The sequence below is a fragment of the Chlorocebus sabaeus genome, chromosome 25 (genome assembly GCF_047675955.1).
Source record: "Chlorocebus sabaeus isolate Y175 chromosome 25, mChlSab1.0.hap1, whole genome shotgun sequence".
Taxonomy (NCBI): domain Eukaryota; kingdom Metazoa; phylum Chordata; class Mammalia; order Primates; family Cercopithecidae; genus Chlorocebus; species Chlorocebus sabaeus.
The window spans coordinates 48,312,745-48,327,719 of NC_132928.1; the positions used below are offsets into that span (position 1 = coordinate 48,312,745).

The following is a 14,975-nucleotide window of genomic DNA, read 5'->3' on the forward strand; positions in this document are numbered from 1 at the left end:
GGGTTACGGTGACATGCTTTATAACGCCAGTCCCCACGAGTCCATCTAAGAAATTCCACCGCGAAGACTTGGGTCTTTATATCTGCCAGCAGAGACGCATCCAAAGGTTGGAGAAAGAGGGAAGGAGGTGGGGAGAGCGATACTGAGGTTCCTGCGTAAACCGCAATGCCCCAAATCTCAAAATAAGAAGTCGATCCAAGCGAAAGGGACAAATGACTTCAAAGCTCCTGCGCTTGGGCTAGAAGTTGAGCAGCATCCAGAGAGCAGCGAAGCCTGAGTGCCAGCATCCGCCCGGAGCGCTCGCCACCGCCGCCTCCCCGGATCAGCATGCAACAGCGATCCGCGGCTGCGCCGCCGAGAGGGCGGGAGCGCGAGCTGGCGGGCAGCGAGCACCGGCGGGCGAGGAACAGGTTGCAGCCGAGCCTGGCGGCGGCCTGGCACCACACTTGTCCACAGACCGAACTTCCTCACTAACGGCTGGGTCTTCCTCTTCCACCCAGGCAGCGCCCTCGGCGGAGCGCTGGAGAAGATGCGGAAGGAGAGGGGGGAGGCGAGGCAGGGGAGAGCGAGCGGAGCGCAGAGGCGCAGCGAGGCGCGCGCGAGCGCCGGGAGAAGCGGGGGAGGAGCTGGTGAGGCGGGAGGGGCGGGGACGCAGCCGGAAGGCTGGAGGTTCCTGGGAGGTGAGGCTGGCTTGCCTTCTTGATTTATGTGGCAAAAGGGTAGCAGCCACCTCTGCAAAGGTCCAGTGAAGAGTCCCCTTTCCCCCAAGTAATGCCGAGAAGAGAGAGGCAGGTGCAGCAGGCGACGCGGCGGAGTCTCCGCAAGAGAGCCAGGGCCTGGCGTGAGGCGCACACGCACGCGCGCCTTGGGTCCCTGCAGAGAGGTGTCCCCAGTGCTGTGCCCTGTTCTGTGCCTGGCGCGTTGCCACATGCCCGCCGCCGCCCTAGTGAGGAGTCGGGGCCTTTGCGCGCCTAGCGCCATGGCAGCGTCGCCGCTCCTCCGCACCTCCCATGCTCCATGAACACTGCCAAGGATTTCCAAGGATTGGGCAACACCATCTCCCCATCTCCCCACTTAGCATCTGGGAGGCCCCGTGGGGAAGGCTAGGACCTCTGGGGGTTCCACACTCTGCTGTTGGTGCTGGCTCCTAGCGGGAGCTTGTGCCCTCACGGGGAGGCCTCCTGGTTCCGCTGTAGGAGAGCCCTGCCCCACCTCTCCTGGAAGGGCCCTCCATGGTGAGTTATGGGCTAAATCTACCCTTCTCGAAATGCAAATAATCAAAAGGATCCTCCAGCCCCCTATCCTTTACTCCCAAATAAGCTCCACGGACTTTCTCAAACCCACCCCATTAATGTAGGAAAAAAAAATAGAATTGGTATCTGAGCTGCAGAGGTGGGAAAGGTGGACTCCAAGCCCTAGGGAAAGAGCTCCTGTTTAGCCGCCAAGCCCTTCCCCACAGGTGACTGGCGGTTTGAACTGAGGACAGGGACCAGCCGTCCCCTCCCATGTCCACAGTAGCTGGGGCACACCGTCCTCTGCGTTTTCCTGCCTTGGCTCAACACATAGTCCTCTCCAAATCCTCCCAACCTGAACAATGGAAAGGAAGAAGGAAAGGAGGGGCTGAGGAAGGAAACAAAGACACTAACCAAAGCCCAGAAGTTGGAAACCATGGGTGAGTATGGCTTCACGCCTATGAAGTGAGATTAACTGTTGAGAGGTGATGTCTGAGTGCATGGCACGTGTGTTCCTACGAGTATGTGTGTGTGTGGGCAAGGCCATGTGAGCACTGACATGTGTCTATTGTGTGAGAATGTATGTGAGTGTGTGCGCCTGTGTGTGTGTGTGAAGGAAAATTCTGAGTACTGGAAATCCAAAGGAATTGTCTCAACATGTCCAGCCTGCTGCCCTTGGGGAAGGCGTTTGACCTTTTGATTCAGGGGAGCGCATTTCAGGTGAAATTACTATTCAAAGTGAGTCAGCTCTAATTGTTATTTTGATTTCACATTACTGCCTTACTCTGTCCTTCCTCCTGCTTTAATCAGAGGGTCCTCTTCTGTCTGAATACCTAGTCAGATGTGAAACGGAGGGAGGGTGGTGCTGTGAACCATGAAGTCGCATCAGCCAGTCACTTAGCACTAGTTTCAAGTGGCTATCTTGGTATCCCTGTAAACTACATAGGGTTAGAAAAACAACTTTCAAAAATTATTAAATGCATGTCACTGCTTTCAGACAGTACCATAATCCATAGCACAAAATTCATTCAAATCATTAGAGAAGTATTTTTGAGTACCTTCCACGTGCCAGGTACTGTTTTAGGCACTGAGGATACAATAATGAACAAGATGGGTGATGACATAAATCATGTACCTTTTTACACTAGATTATCTAAATTGTATAGCCTCGCAGGCCAGAAAGCTTCACAAACTTCACTCTCATGCTGTCACCTCACCCCTTTCCTTTGTGGTTGTGCCTCAGCAGGCTGGCGGGTGGCATACCTTTTTGTTAATGCCCAGAGTAAGCAGGGCTCACTAGCCTTTTACCTCCCAGACGTCGTTCTTGGAACATCAGAGATCCCTGACTTGTGTCTTCAATGTTATCAGATGTCAGCAGAGATCCAGTATTCCATGTCCTGTGTTCTCTGTGGCTGTTGTAATTCTTTAGAGGCCTAGAATACTCAAGACGGGATATTACATGTGCAAATGCGACGACACACTGGAGTTGATACCTGCCTTCCAAGGAGACAAGAATCATAAATGCATAGGTAGGAATAATGTAGAATACCTTAGGGAGTTTCAGCACCTATGTAAGTGAGTTAAAAGGGATAATTCTTGAAGGGTGCAGTCAAAAGGAAAGGGGCAAACATAATGGCATAAATGACTTTGGGAAGAGACTTGGCCTAAGGGCAGCAGTGCTAGCAGGAAGACAGACTCTCATCTTCCACCCCCACCTGGCTGTCATAGCTTTTGAGAGCTTTGAGATCTATGAATTTCTATACTGGTATCATACTCTCTAATCCCCCATTCTACCAGCCCCCAAGGCAGCTACAGTTGTTGGTTTTATTTTTTTATAGAGACGATGGTCTCACTATGTTGCCCCAGCTGGTATGGAACTCCTAGGCTCAAGCAGTTCACCTGCCTCAGCCTCCCAAAGTGATAGCATGAGCCATCATGCCCCGCCAGTGGCTACAATTTTAATGACTGAATAATATATGCGTTTAATAGTTTTCAGTTTACATAAGCCCCACAGCTGACCCTTACTCCAAACTCCTGAGGTGAGCCTGGCAACACATGTATCACGACCCTTGACAGACAAAGCAGCAGAGTTTCAGCAATGTTAAACCGTTTGCCCACATCTAAGAGGCAGCATGTGGACTTCTAACACATCTGATTTCCAATTTGTGGCTCTTTCTAAAACCCGTGCCGTCCTTCAGGGCAGCAATAGTGTAATTCTAAATTGTTCATCAAGAGAAGGAACTATGCAATGACACTAAGCCTATGGAAATGCTATGCTTACCATCCTCAAATTGAATTTGATCAGAGTCCAAGTGTTCCTGGCACCATGCCCTCAAGATCCAGGAGGATCCTCAGAAAAAGTTCATGACCAGAATATTGCAGTCATGCTCTTCATATGGGAATGTGGTGGGCATTCTTCTTCCAGTGCCCCCAGTTCCACTATCCTATTAAGGATCCACAAATGGAAATGTGGAAAATCAGCAATTAGTCATAACTCTGATTGGAAACCAGTTTGAAGACCATCTGAAAATCCCTTTCCAGCCTCAGAGGGACAGTAACTGTATTTTCCTGTTGTCAGAGCACCATCTACTGGTCTCTGTGAGATGTCACTGTGAGCACAAGTGCTTGACAGCCCAGCACCCCATGCACCATGCCTCAGAGCCTAGACATTCCTAGGCTCTGACCTCTTGTCAACAGCCCTCTACTCCCCTATGGGACTTTGTTGAGGTCCTAAATTTCACCACAATGCAGCCAGCCCATCTCACAGTACTTGGAAAGTACAGTCCCACACACAGCCTCCCAAGTTAAGATGGGGTTACCAAATGCTCCATGTTTTTCTGAAAGCAGTGACCTGCAAAGTGGAAACCCGACAGGAGCTAAGGAAGCAAGTGGAAAACTTTCCTAGTTTATAAAGCCTATGAAGACTCTTTCATTTCAAAGCATTTATCCTGGAGCCCCTCTACTGCAGTGTATGATCGAGCTGCAATCAGGAGTGCAGGGGACTGGTCGGTAGTCCCTCCAGCCTCTTCTGGAAAAGGCAGAAAACAAGGTGTCCACACTGCCCCAGACCATACCGCCTGTGGGAGTTTGTACTAAGACAGATGGACATGAGTGGCAAAGTTGGAGAAGCAGTTGGCCTATTACCCTCATTCTTAAGCTCTTCCCAGATCTGTCAGGCCTTAGGCCATCTTCATAAGAGATTTTTCAGCCATCACTGAGAAGTCTGTGAATGTGGGCTTCATCCAAAGGGCCTGTGCCCCTCCCACCAGGCCTGCTCCTTCATCTTCCCCCACCCTGCCAGTTACACTCAGATAGCTTATGCTTAAGTTATCAGAGCCCCTTTTGTTCTATTTTTCCTCCGTTGAGCTTTTCCAAGAAATAGACTCTTATGCAAAGCAGTGCTCTAAGGAACATAATGCAGAGAGGATTTGGGAGTGGGTTCTTAAGAAAAAAGTTGGCAGGAGACCATGTGCAAATGCATAGTGGAGCAGAGGAGCATTATGGCAATGCAGACATCTTGGGAGTCTGGTGGCTTTCACAATACCTCACAGCCCTTACTTGGGTGAAAACATAACTTCACATCCTTATGTAATGTCCATCCCTAGAATCAGCATCTCTCAAACCTAAGCCCGAGAAGCCCCACACTCCAACATGCGATCAGCTAACCACAGGTCAGCAAAGTAGGCTTTAAAATGTTTTACAAACCATTCATTTATGACAACCCATCACTTCCTGGGTGCCAACCGTAATGTTTTCTCATTGCATCTTTGTGGAAGGACTGTGAGGCACATCCTGTTATCTGACACCCAGAGGGTCAGGGACTTGTCCCAGTGCACAGAGCTAGGAAATAGCAGATCTAGATCTCCTAATAATAAGGACAGGATTCTTTGCAATATGTGACCATTATTAACATACTGCATGTCAAAATAATATTTTCCTTGCTTGAGAGTCAAGTTATAAGCAGGATCTTGAGCTTTAGAGAGGTAAGGCATGACCTTGAACCAGAGAGTCTCCTAGAGGGTTTAACTGCTAAGAATACATACCATTCTGCTCCACTGGGCTGTTATGAAAATTGAGTTAGTTAATATGCATAAAGCTCTTAGATCAGTACCTGGCACACAATAAGTAAGTGCTACATAAGTACTTGTTATGTATATTTCACCTTCAGTAGCTGTGACCACGGTAACACACTGGAAACACTGCATGTCTACAGACTCTGTTTCTGAAAGCCGACTTCAGAAGCGCAGCCAGGGACGAACACACTCTGTTGTGCGGGGGATGGACAGAGGAGCGCAGACATGTAAGTGCCTGAGATCAGGTCAGAAAGAGGAATGGAGGACAAAAGGAAAAAAAAAATGGTAGAGACCAGTGTCTGGAGACCCAAAGGCCATGATACCTGAGAGAGCTGTGTGTTTGTTTACTTATTCATGAATTTATAAACCCACTTAACAAATACTCATTAATCCCCTTCAATGTGCCACACATTGTTCTCAGGGATTCTGGGGCTCAGAGATAAATTAGACACAGTCATAGCCTCTAAAAACTTACAGTTCAAAAGAGGAGAAGGGAAAACATACCCACGAAGGGCTCAAATACAAGGCAGGATGTGGAGTGCACCACAGGAGAGCACTGAGAGAGAACAGAGCGGGGAGCCATCCCCTCCCACTGGAGGCAGCCGGAAAGGGGAAGAATCCAAAAGAGATCTCTTTGAAAGAGCTAGTATTGGAGGCATGGAGCAGCAGCCTGGAGCGTGAGTGTTTAGGATGTTGGGGGAGGGGGGTACACAAGATACATGGGGTTGATTAGCCAATCAGCATTTTTATTTTCTTTCAGTGTATCTAGGATCATGAAGATTATAGCATTACCACTTCAAGCCTTTCTTTTCCATAAGATGAGGTCACTTTTCAGCCCAGAGAAAAGCCAAAAATATGCTTACCCTAATAGATATTAAGCTTTATTGGGAAAGTTGATTTGAAGGTTTAGAGTGTAGCCCCAGACAGCAAAGGATCCCACGCCCATCACTGTCTACTTCCCTTCCCACCCTCAGGACCCAACCTTGCTGCTCAGCCAAGGCAAAGAGCAGCAGGAGGACTCAGCAGCGCTCCAGCTCCCACTGATGGGGATGAGCAGAGGGTGAGAACAACCAGCAGGAGCACATACATCCATCCACCCCCACGGCCTCTTGCCTCAGAAAACACAACACAGCCCACACCTTGCAAAGCTCATTCAGCCCGGGTGGGCTCAGGCAGATTCATTCATTTAGCAGACATGCAATGAGCACTTTCCACGTGTCAGGTATCATGTCAGGGACTAACCCAAAGGAGGCAGTGCCTAGGAGAAGGTGCCCAGGTTGGATTCATGTCTTGCCTGGTCTTGATCCACTCCCTACATTTCACTCTTGAAGATAATGCCACAGTAATAGAAAATGCAGCTCACAGCTGCAGTCAAGCCTAGAGGGTCCCTGAAGGCCCAGAGAAGAGAATAAGATTCCACTGCACCCACCAGTCTTGCCTCTCCAAGAACCCTTTGTGTTGGAATCATCAGCAGATTAAGCCACCACCTGTCCATCACCACACCCTCTCTCTCCCACTCTCTCCTACACTGAGCAGCTGGTTACACCCACCTGGTATAAAATAATCAAAGTGAAGAAGGCATTCCCATATGATATGGACTTAAGGCCAGTTTTGAAATGTACACCTGGGTAGGCCATTTACTAGCTCTGCCCCTTCTACTCCACAGAAATTGCTCTAAGACTCCCACTGAACCGCTGATGGTCCTTTTTTTACCCTCCTTTTCCTTGACCACTCTGCAGCATTTGACACCACTGACCTCCCCCTCTCCTCAGAGGTCATCCTTCTTGGCATCCCAGTTACCACATCTCCCAGTTTCTCATCGTTTCCTTCTCCTTCTCTTACTGCTCTCACCTGTGGGGCACCCGTGGGTCTGTCCCAAACCCCTTTCTCTCCTCTGTCTAATTTCTCTCTCTTCAAGGTTATATCCTTACCTGCCATTTCAACTACCCCCTCCACACCACATCTAGCTCCTAGACCTCACCTTTTGACTCATTTCCAGACCCATGTGTCCAGTTAAGTTAGGGGTAACTGTATATGGATTATCCCTCATCCCCAGACTCAATATGTGTAAAAGTGACATCACTGTAAATCCTTCAAAGCAAGCTCCCCCTCCTAAAATGCTAGTTGCTATGCATGTTACGTTGTCATCACTTCAGTGGCTCCCCCACTGCCTATAAAATGGCCAAACAGCTTAGCCTGACAATTCAAGGCAATCAGAATTCAACCTATCTTTCCAACACCATCTCCTCATGTATCATAGTATGAGGTACATAAATAAACGTGTCATGCCCACTCCTGCCTCAAAGCCCCGCTCACAGCACCTGCTTCACACTGCCCCAAAAACATTCTTCCTCTTTTCTGCTTCTCCCATTCCTAGGCATCCTTCTATGCATGGTTCAGTTCAAATCTGCTCTCCCACAAAGCCTTTCATAATCGCTCCAACTCTATGACGTGTACCTCCTATAAATTCACAGAACTTCTGTATCATTCATAGTACCGTGTTTTCTCACTGATATCATCATGACTGTAACTTCACCATTACATTCATATTAATTTTTCAATTATGTATGCCTTGTCTCCTCAACTATGGTGTAAGCTTCTCAAGAGTAAAGGACATATCTTTCTCTTTGTTTTATTACCTAGAGTGCCTGCATTATGTTATCCTCATAGCAAGCCTTTGCAAAATAAATTGTCAATGAATGCATGGATCTCCTGCAACTGTTATTGGTGGAAAAGAGCTTCGGCATCAGTCAGGTATCTGGGCCCTGTCTGAGGAGCTACCTTTCCCCTAACACATTCTAGCTCTGACTAGGAGCCTCTCTCTCTGCTGCCAGGGGTTCCCAGCTGTTTCTTGTGAATTGAGTGGCCATAAATCCAGATGATATAAACAGGAAGAAATATATATCAAAAAGGGGTACTTAATTCCCTTGTAGGAAATTAAGTGCCTGTAACTCAGGGGTAACTTCCCCAGCACACTAACTGCCCAAGCCCTGTCTTACCAATCATTAAACATTAGGGTTCATTGTCTTATGAGGAATATCTCTTGCTCTTAGAAACGGAGTTGAAATAAGATCTGGGGAATCAGTTATTAAAAGGAAACAGCTCCCCACCTAAAGAATATTTTCAGATCCCTTTCCACAGAAAATTAAACATAATGAAGTCCTGCTTCAAAAAAACCCATATCAACTACAGTATTAAGTGGTTCTATCTCTTCTTTACAAAAAGGCAAATGTCATCATGCCTATTTCCCTTATGAAGAATTACATATGAAAATGACACACACATGTTTGCAAAGACATGCACCAGATTCTGGTGTGATCTCAAGTTCTGTCAGCTGAGTGTACAAACATGCAGGTTATCTTCCCATGCTACAGGGAGCTTTCAGACAGGCTTAATAGAGTACATTCAAATGTGAAGAATTACAGGCTTTTTTGCAGGTTTCTGAATATTCCCAATGTGCCATTTACAAATTGGAAAGGTGGAAATGTAATTCTCAATCAAGAGAGAATTTCTGAAATACTCCTAACACCACTGACAAGCCAGCTCCTTGGACACACACATATACATGCACTCACGATTTAGCTTTTTCCTTTAAAGACTTGTATTTTTCCACAAAACCACCCCATCACTGAACCACATTTTTCAATAATATTCCTCCATATGTAGTCAAGTATTAATAGAATAATTCAAAGTTTCCAGTTATGCTACTTTCGTTTTGTTTAAATAATCTCTATTTTCATATTGCAAATTCTGGAGCTATAAACACACACACACACACACACACACACACACACACACACAGAAAAATGGGCATGGATCAAACAAGTAAAGAATAATTACAAAGAAAAGTATAGGTGATGCTGTTTATAACATTATTTGTCCTAGGTATTAAATACTTGCTATGGGCAAGGCTCCATGCTAACTAGATTCACTTTCCTTATTTCTCAGAATAAGCCCATGTAGTAAGTGCTATTATAAACCCCATTTTACAATAAGAGAAGCAAGACTGAAAGGGACTAAATAACTTCCCTGATGGTCACATAGGTAGGTGGTGGGTGACATAGCAAAAGATCAATCCTAGGTCACCCTGACTTCAAAACCCATTATCTTAGCCACTTTAATTTGTGTCGCTGATATCATTAATAGAGATTTGAGCTAGAGAATAGAGATTTCATGATGATTCTGCAGTTCCAAGAGGCAAGAATATATCCAGACTCTACAGATGGTGCTGAAGGGCCTCAGAATAAATGAGTTATCAGGGTGCAAACACCAGGAGGCTTGCACCTCCTGGTTGGGTTTATATCCTTATGTGCAAAAATGGCAAAAGTAGTACCTGCCCTCTGAATTACATGGGGCTACAAATAAACCAAATATGATGATACATTCTTAGCCCAACCTGCTGCGCTACTCCTACTGCTGCCATCATTTTGCATTGCAACATCCCACAGCAACAGGAGTCAGACCAAGAATTGAGTGCTAATTCAAAAATTATTTCAACCCTTCAAAACTTCTCAAAATTCAAAGGGTGTGCTATTGCCCACAATTTATGTGTGATGAGCCCGGTTTTACACCATTTACTTGTTTTTCAATGAATGGCTAAGTCTATCCAAAATGTCCCAACCCTGAGCTCCCTGGTAGGTCCGCCTCAGGTAGCTATCTGCAAAAGGTATCCACCAAACTCTGGAGAGGTCAGTAAGGGAGGGAAGGGAGCAAGGGGGAAAGGATAGTTGTTCAGTCATAGAAAATAAGGGTCCGCTACATCATTGATACAAATATGCAGTGCTGTGTTCAGCAAATCAAAGGGTAGCACTGTTCCTACCATTCAGGAACATCGATCCTGATCATTAGTTCTGGCTTTAATTTTTTTTTCACGAATACTTCTGCTGCCAGCCCATGCCACTAAAGGACTCAGCAAATTTAAATCCTCCTGCATCTCAACTTGTTTTCCTGCCTGCACTCCAGCAGGTAAAACACCCACAGACTTACAGTGCTCTGGGCTGTAGAATTCACAGGAGTCTATAATGTTCAGGTTATTTTTAAACTTTCAGGCCACTCTCCCTCCCCACGAACAGCAGGCCTGCCATTTAGAACAGTGTTTAACCCACACCCCACCTGCTTTGAAACTTCAGCTTTTTGTGTTAAAAGAAAAGAAGCAATACCTCAAGCACACACACACACACACACACACACACACACACGTGTGTGCGTCTAAAACCTGAAGACAGTCACCACAGCTCACTGGAGCAGAAAGACCCAGCTCACAGAATGATGTTGAGATTGTAGAGATGATGTGTATTAAAATGCTTTGTAAACTCAGTGTCATGCCACTGTAGGTGGTATTACCATTATATTTACAGGTACAGATACCAGGCATTATAGGTGATGTCAAAAGACAACTTCCTTTTTTAAAAAATAAATTTTATTGTGTACATTTGAGATTTATAACAGGATGTTATCGGATACATATAGATAGTAAAATGGTTACTACAGTGAAGAAGATTAACATCCATTATCTCACAGTTACTTTTTTTGTAACAAGAGCAGCTGATATCTACTTATTTAACACAAGTCTCTAATACAATACAATTTTATTAATTTTATTCCACATGCCCCACATTAGATCTCTAGTCTCATTCATCCTAGATACCTACTTTGTATCCTTTGACCTACATCTCCCTACTTCCTCCTCCAGTCCCGCCCCCCGACCTCTCCACTGGTGCTAACCACTGTTTCATTTCCTTTTTCATTCTACATATGTGAGGTCATGCTGTGTCTATTTCACTTAGCATAATGTCCTCCAGGTCCATCCATGTTGGGGCAAATGGCAGGATCTTCTTTTTTACGGCAGAATAACAATCCATTGTGTGTGTGTGTGTGTGTGTCTACATACACCACATTTTCTTTATCCATTCATCCATCGATGAACATTTTGTTTTTTCCACATCCTAGTTATTGTAAATAATGCTGCAATAAACATGAGAATGCAGATACCTTTATGAGGTGGTGATATCAGAAAAGGGATTACTTTCACTGAGGGTGAAAGACCCAGTTTACAGAATGATGCTGAGACTGTTGAGATGATACGTATGAAAATGCTTTGTAAACACAGTGTCTCACCACTGTGGGTGGTATTATTATTATATTTGCAGGGACAGACACCAGGCATTACAGGTGATGTAAAAAAACCAAACTGTTATTTCCAAAAGGGAATTATATCACTATAATCAAAGCATTCAAGGCCCTTTATTTGCCCAAAGAGCCACACAGAAGTTAGCTAAGAGGTGTTAGGTTATTATTTTCTTCAAATTAGTTACATTTTTTTCTTAATTGAAAAACATTGGAAGAAAAGGGAAAGAAATTCTGAAAACAACTCAACCAAAAGAGTATTAAGTTAAAAAAATCAAAGAAACTCTTCAAAGCAGCAACAGTTACCAACATCTGTGGAGGGCTGAAGCACTGTATATGTGTTGCCTCGTTGATCTGTACAAGAATCCTCTAACGTAGGTATGGTTAGCTTCAACTATTTCTCAAATAAGGCAAATAAAGATCAGAGAAACTAAGTTCCTACACTAAGATCACACAGAGCTACACTTGGAGTCTGAGCCTGCCAAATGCCAGAGACTACATCTTACTACTGCCTTTTGCTATGGTTTGAATGTTTGCATCACCTTCAAATTTCATGTTAAAACTTAATCCCCAGTGCAGACATATTAAGAGGTAAGGTCTTTAGGACATGATTAAGCCATCAGGGGTAATCTTATGGATGGGATAAGTGTTTTATAAAAGGGCTGGAGAGAAGTAGCTAGGGCCCTTTTGTCTGGCAGCTTTCTGCCATGTGAGGATACTGCCATCAGCTACTCGGGAGGAAGCAGCATTCAAGGAAGCAGAGACCATGTCCTCGACAGACATTGAACCTGCCAGCACTTTGATCTTTGACTTCCCAGCCTCCATAACTGTGAGAAATAAGTTTATATTGTTTATAAATTACCCAGTCTAGAGTATTTTGTTATAGGAGCAAAAACAGACTAAGACAACCTTATTGCAAGAGACAAGCTGAAGGAGAAATTGTAGCCTAGAACTTAAGACTAGATGAGGAGAGTTTCAAGGGCCTAACATGGAAGAGCAGGGGGTCACTCAGGACTTGATAAGAGCCAAGCAATATGCACAAAGCCTCCTCCAAGCCATGGCCAAAGGTGAAAGGATAAAAAGTCCCTTTACCTGGGAACTGTAGGCTTTGCGTGCACTACAGATCCCCACATAGCCACTTGGCCATCAAGGCTATGGGGAACAGGATGGCACAGATGAAAATCAATCATAGAAGGTCCCCAAATGTCCTCTCCTTGGTTGTATACCTCTCAGGGGAAAAGGCATTGTTGCCACAGTGCCCTAGGAACCTATTAGAAAATAAATGAAGGCCAGATGTGGCAGCTCACGCCTATAATCCCAGCACTTTGGGAAGCCAGGATGGGAGGATCACTCAAAGCCAGGAGTTTGAGATCAGCCTGGGCAACATAGTGAGAATCTGTCCCTACAAAAACATAAAAATAAATTAACCAAGTGTTTTGGCACATGCCTATAATCCTAGCTACTCAGGAGGCTGAGATGGGAGGAATGCTTGAAACCGGGAGTTCAAGGCTGCAGTAAGCTGTGATCACAGCACTGCACTCCAACCTGGGTGACAGAGATCCCATCTATTAAAAAACAAATTTAGAGACTCTATCTCTAAAAAAAATTAAAATAAATCGAGCAGCTCGCTCACACTCACTTGTGCGCTCCTATGCTCTCTCTCTTGCTCTCTCTCTTTCTCTCTCTCTCACTGTCTCTCTGCAAATCTTTTAACCAAAACTCCTAACATGCAGGAGGGATGACTCACTGAAAAGCCTCCTCCACTCCCCCTCCCTCCTCACCCTCTGGCTGAAGCACTAAGAAGTGATAACATGATAAGGTGGCTCAACACTTTTACAGCTAAATATGTTCCAGGGAATTTTTTCACCCCAGAGTCTGTTTCCCTGGAGGCTATTAGGGTGTGCACACATTCTTATGTATTGGGACTCAGCATGAACTGGCTTTCCTCTTTCTTCCTGCCTCCCTCAGGAGCATTTCCAAACTTCTCCTTCTGCCTCCCTAACTGCCCCTTCATCTTCTTCACCTTTCCTTCTCCTGCCTCCTAAATGTGAACATTCCTCAGATCTTGGTTTCTGCCCTCTTCACTGTGTACACACTCTCTCGGTGATCTCATCCGTATGGATGGCTTCAACTAAGACTAATATCCGGAAGACTTCCAAACGTTTATCTTTGGCTCTGTGTTTTGTTTTTTGTTTGTTTTTGTTTTTGTCTGGTACTATATTCACCATGGCTCAAATGGGCACCTCACCTAGATGGCCTGACAGCACCATGAATCTGCTGGTTTAAAAGCAGACTCATCCTCTTTTTCTATGAACCAGCTCCCTCCTAGGTCTCTAATGCTCTTTGCAGCATTGTAGTCTTCCCCTAACTCAAGCACAAAACTTTGGCTGCATCCTTAACTCCAACTCCCACAACAAGCATTCTCCAAGCCCTGTAATTTTTCTCTCTGTGCCACTGTCACAGTCTTCTTGTCCTTTCCATTTGCACCACCACCCCTCAAGTCAGTACTACCTTCTGTTCAGGAGGTGGGCAGAGTCTCCTCATTCATCTTTCTCTTCCAGGTTCTACCACAAAAATTAATTGCACAGCTCAACTCTGACCCTATCTCACCTTTCAGTGCAATAAAATTGAAGAGCTTGTACAATATTGTATCCTCAGTGCCTAGAACAGTGTCTGGTAAAAAAAAAAAAAAAAAGTCAGTAAGTAATTTTTTGTTGTTGTTGAATGAATGAATGAGTTTTCTAGTGCCTATCAAATATAACTATCCAATCATAAGATCTTATCATCTTAGGGTTGAAAGAAAACTTAAATGTCATCCAGTCCAAGTCTTTGTTACCCGCTATTATGCTCCTAGCAATATCTCCTACTACTGCTCCAATGAAGCAGGACTGTTCACCCTTCCCTGAGAATACCTTAGAATTGTCCTCCTCCATATCATTTCTCATTTTCTTTCTCCCTTCCTTACCCCTTCTTCCATAACCACCTGCCAAAAAATTATTTAGACTTAAAAGCCCAGCCCATATGCAACTTCCCTTATGAAGCAATTTGTGGTCATATGACAAAAGTAATCTCTCTCTCCTCTGAGTACTGCTGGCACTTTCTGTCACCCTGCCTCAGATACTGTGTTGTACACATCTTGGCTCCCCACTATACTGCAAGGGGCTTGGCTTATTCATCTTTGCATTCTCCATAGTAACTAATGCAATGCCTTATGTCTAGTGGACTCTGAATACATGTTTATTAAATGAATGAATAAATGCATAAATAAATGAATGGTAACTATAAACAAAGCCAAGTGGACACTAGCAGGATATGGACTCCTTAGGATCTGTACCATGTTGGGAAGGTGCTGTGGGAGAAGCTGCAAGTGATAAAACTGTTCTGGAGATAATCAGTTCAGCTCAAGGAAGCCCATGCTCAACCCTCCCCTCACAGGTACAAGTGCAACTCGCAAACCTAACATGACAATATGAATGACCCAGTGCGTAAAGGCAGACACAGTGGTCACCGTGAACCTGCAAAGCTCACAACAACTTGAGTACAA

General features: G+C 45.1%; 1 protein-coding gene across 7 annotated transcripts in view; it reads right to left on the reverse strand.

Annotated features, from left to right (window-relative positions):
- Positions 1–14,975, reverse strand: part of CACNA1E (calcium voltage-gated channel subunit alpha1 E) — a 495,006-nt gene that overhangs the window by 326,492 nt on the left and 153,539 nt on the right. The gene's annotated exons all lie outside the window — the stretch shown is intronic.